Genomic DNA, 5,000 nt, shown 5'->3' on the forward strand with positions numbered 1-5,000 from the left:
GCGCCAAGAAGAAGAAGGAGGAGGAGGAGACCAGACCGGACCGGACCGGACCCCACCCTTTCTTCCTCCTCGACACCGTCTCCCGCCCGTTTCCACGTGCCGGACGACGCCCGGTTAGAGACGGGCGCGCCCTTGACGAGATGAAGCAGGCGTTACGCTTTGGGACGCCGAAGGGGCTGGGGAGCACCAACGACCGTCAGTGAGGGAGGAGAGAAAACGCTTCTCTCGACCCGTCGTCAGCGAACGCACCGAACCTTCTACGGACCGTGAGACGCCGGCCGACAAGCCGAGCCCCGGCAAAGGAAGCCCGGCGAGGCGGCCGTGCGCGTTCACACTTGGACGCGCAGGCGGGAAGCTCGGCAGCCGGGCGGGTAGCCTGCGGGGAGCTGGTGGGCTCCCGAGACTCCCGTCCCCCGACTCGGGCCTCGCACGCCGAGCGGTCGCTAGCTTGCCAGTGCAAAAGACAGAAGCGCGGGGGCAGTAAAGCCAGGCGGACGGGTCGACCGTTGCCGGCTGTGCGCCGACCGGAGCGATCCGCCACGCCACGCCGCGTCCCCCACAACCAGGGTGTCGCATAAGGCGCTGCGAAGGTGGACCTTGATCCACATTGGGCAGAGCCTGAGTTGAGGCCCCCCAGCACGTGCCTGGGGACCAGGCGTTGAGGAGTAGGCCTTTTTTTGAGGGCCCAGAAAGTATTTTGGCAATTGTAGCGAGGTTTTGGAGTTTTATCCACAACCTTTACCTGCCTTTTTTTCTCTCCGAGCATGCCAAAGTTGAGAGAAAACGCCGTTTGGCATGGACGGGAGGAGGTGTGGAGGAGTAGTCCATTTTTGAATGGCAGCGGAAAGATTTTGGCAATTGTAGCGAGGTTCTTCGGACTTTTATCCACAACCTTTACCTGCCTTTTCCTCAGCGAGCATGCCAAAGTTGAGAGAAAACGCCCTTCGCCATTGACGGGACCAGACGTTGACGACTACGTCTTTCTTTTTTTCACGGCGCCTGAACGATTTGGGCAATTCTCCACAGCGCGTTTACTTTTTATCCACAACCTTTACCTGCCTTTTCCTCAGCGAGCATGCCAAAGTTGAGAGGAAAACGCCGTTTGGCATGGACAGGAGCAGGCGTTGACGACCAGGTCTTTTTTTTGGTCTTTTTTTTTCACAGCGCCGGAAGGATTCAGGCAATTCTCCAAAGCCGGTTACTTTTATCCACAACCTTTACTGGACCTTTTTTTTCTTTTTTTCCTTTTTTCTCTCTCCGAGCATGCCAAAGTTGATAGAAAACGCGGTTCGGCATGGACGGGAGCAGGCGTTGAGGAGTAGGCCTTTTTTTGAGGGCCCAGAAAGTATTTTGGCAATTTTTTACTTTTTTATCCACAACCTTTACCTGCCTTTTTTTCTCTCCGAGCATGCCAAAGTTGAGAGAAAACGCCGTTTGGCATGGACGGGAGGAGGTGTGGAGGAGTAGTCCATTTTTGAATGGCAGCGGAAAGATTTTGGCAATTGTAGCGAGGTTCTTCGGACTTTTATCCACAACCTTTACCTGCCTTTTCCTCAGCGAGCATGCCAAAGTTGAGAGAAAACGCCCTTCGCCATTGACGGGACCAGACGTTGACGACTACGTCTTTCTTTTTTTCACGGCGCCTGAACGATTTGGGCAATTCTCCACAGCGCGTTTACTTTTTATCCACAACCTTTACCTGCCTTTTCCTCAGCGAGCATGCCAAAGTTGAGAGGAAAACGCCGTTTGGCATGGACAGGAGCAGGCGTTGACGACCAGGTCTTTTTTTTGGTCTTTTTTTTTCACAGCGCCGGAAGGATTCAGGCAATTCTCCAAAGCCGGTTACTTTTATCCACAACCTTTACTGGACCTTTTTTTTCTTTTTTTCCTTTTTTCTCTCTCCGAGCATGCCAAAGTTGATAGAAAACGCGGTTCGGCATGGACGGGAGCAGGCGTTGAGGAGTAGGCCTTTTTTTGAGGGCCCAGAAAGTATTTTGGCAATTTTTTTACTTTTTTATCCACAACCTTTACCTGCCTTTTTTTCTCTCCGAGCATGCCAAAGTTGAGAGAAAACGCCGTTTGGCATGGACGGGAGGAGGTGTGGAGGAGTAGTCCATTTTTGAATGGCAGCGGAAAGATTTTGGCAATTGTAGCGAGGTTCTTCGGACTTTTATCCACAACCTTTACCTGCCTTTTCCTCAGCGAGCATGCCAAAGTTGAGAGAAAACGCCCTTCGCCATTGACGGGACCAGACGTTGACGACTACGTCTTTCTTTTTTTCACGGCGCCTGAACGATTTGGGCAATTCTCCACAGCGCGTTTACTTTTTATCCACAACCTTTACCTGCCTTTTCCTCAGCGAGCATGCCAAAGTTGAGAGGAAAACGCCGTTTGGCATGGACAGGAGCAGGCGTTGACGACCAGGTCTTTTTTTTGGTCTTTTTTTTTCACAGCGCCGGAAGGATTCAGGCAATTCTCCAAAGCCGGTTACTTTTATCCACAACCTTTACTGGACCTTTTTTTTCTTTTTTTCCTTTTTTCTCTCTCCGAGCATGCCAAAGTTGATAGAAAACGCGGTTCGGCATGGACGGGAGCAGGCGTTGAGGAGTAGGCCTTTTTTTGAGGGCCCAGAAAGTATTTTGGCAATTTTTTTACTTTTTTATCCACAACCTTTACCTGCCTTTTTTTCTCTCCGAGCATGCCAAAGTTGAGAGAAAACGCCGTTTGGCATGGACGGGAGGAGGTGTGGAGGAGTAGTCCATTTTTGAATGGCAGCGGAAAGATTTTGGCAATTGTAGCGAGGTTCTTCGGACTTTTATCCACAACCTTTACCTGCCTTTTCCTCAGCGAGCATGCCAAAGTTGAGAGAAAACGCCCTTCGCCATTGACGGGACCAGACGTTGACGACTACGTCTTTCTTTTTTTCACGGCGCCTGAACGATTTGGGCAATTCTCCACAGCGCGTTTACTTTTTATCCACAACCTTTACCTGCCTTTTCCTCAGCGAGCATGCCAAAGTTGAGAGGAAAACGCCGTTTGGCATGGACAGGAGCAGGCGTTGACGACCAGGTCTTTTTTTTGGTCTTTTTTTTTCACAGCGCCGGAAGGATTCAGGCAATTCTCCAAAGCCGGTTACTTTTATCCACAACCTTTACTGGACCTTTTTTTTTTTTTTTCCTTTTTTCTCTCTCCGAGCATGCCAAAGTTGATAGAAAACGCGGTTCGGCATGGACGGGAGCAGGCGTTGAGGAGTAGGCCTTTTTTTGAGGGCCCAGAAAGTATTTTGGCAATTTTTTTACTTTTTTATCCACAACCTTTACCTGCCTTTTTTTCTCTCCGAGCATGCCAAAGTTGAGAGAAAACGCCGTTTGGCATGGACGGGAGGAGGTGTGGAGGAGTAGTCCATTTTTGAATGGCAGCGGAAAGATTTTGGCAATTGTAGCGAGGTTCTTCGGACTTTTATCCACAACCTTTACCTGCCTTTTCCTCAGCGAGCATGCCAAAGTTGAGAGAAAACGCCCTTCGCCATTGACGGGACCAGACGTTGACGACTACGTCTTTCTTTTTTTCACGGCGCCTGAACGATTTGGGCAATTCTCCACAGCGCGTTTACTTTTTATCCACAACCTTTACCTGCCTTTTCCTCAGCGAGCATGCCAAAGTTGAGAGGAAAACGCCGTTTGGCATGGACAGGAGCAGGCGTTGACGACCAGGTCTTTTTTTTGGTCTTTTTTTTTCACAGCGCCGGAAGGATTCAGGCAATTCTCCAAAGCCGGTTACTTTTATCCACAACCTTTACTGGACCTTTTTTTTCTTTTTTTCCTTTTTTCTCTCTCCGAGCATGCCAAAGTTGATAGAAAACGCGGTTCGGCATGGACGGGAGCAGGCGTTGAGGAGTAGGCCTTTTTTTGAGGGCCCAGAAAGTATTTTGGCAATTTTTTTACTTTTTTATCCACAACCTTTACCTGCCTTTTTTTCTCTCCGAGCATGCCAAAGTTGAGAGAAAACGCCGTTTGGCATGGACGGGAGGAGGTGTGGAGGAGTAGTCCATTTTTGAATGGCAGCGGAAAGATTTTGGCAATTGTAGCGAGGTTCTTCGGACTTTTATCCACAACCTTTACCTGCCTTTTCCTCAGCGAGCATGCCAAAGTTGAGAGAAAACGCCCTTCGCCATTGACGGGACCAGACGTTGACGACTACGTCTTTCTTTTTTTCACGGCGCCTGAACGATTTGGGCAATTCTCCACAGCGCGTTTACTTTTTATCCACAACCTTTACCTGCCTTTTCCTCAGCGAGCATGCCAAAGTTGAGAGGAAAACGCCGTTTGGCATGGACAGGAGCAGGCGTTGACGACCAGGTCTTTTTTTTGGTCTTTTTTTTTCACAGCGCCGGAAGGATTCAGGCAATTCTCCAAAGCCGGTTACTTTTATCCACAACCTTTACTGGACCTTTTTTTTCTTTTTTTCCTTTTTTCTCTCTCCGAGCATGCCAAAGTTGATAGAAAACGCGGTTCGGCATGGACGGGAGCAGGCGTTGAGGAGTAGGCCTTTTTTTGAGGGCCCAGAAAGTATTTTGGCAATTTTTTACTTTTTTATCCACAACCTTTACCTGCCTTTTTTTCTCTCCGAGCATGCCAAAGTTGAGAGAAAACGCCGTTTGGCATGGACGGGAGGAGGTGTGGAGGAGTAGTCCATTTTTGAATGGCAGCGGAAAGATTTTGGCAATTGTAGCGAGGTTCTTCGGACTTTTATCCACAACCTTTACCTGCCTTTTCCTCAGCGAGCATGCCAAAGTTGAGAGAAAACGCCCTTCGCCATTGACGGGACCAGACGTTGACGACTACGTCTTTCTTTTTTTCACGGCGCCTGAACGATTTGGGCAATTCTCCACAGCGCGTTTACTTTTTATCCACAACCTTTACCTGCCTTTTCCTCAGCGAGCATGCCAAAGTTGAGAGGAAAACGCCGTTTGGCATGGACAGGAGCAGGCGTTGACGACC

The sequence above is a fragment of the Babylonia areolata genome, unplaced genomic scaffold (genome assembly GCF_041734735.1).
Source record: "Babylonia areolata isolate BAREFJ2019XMU unplaced genomic scaffold, ASM4173473v1 tig00006492, whole genome shotgun sequence".
Taxonomy (NCBI): Eukaryota; Metazoa; Mollusca; class Gastropoda; order Neogastropoda; family Buccinidae; genus Babylonia; species Babylonia areolata.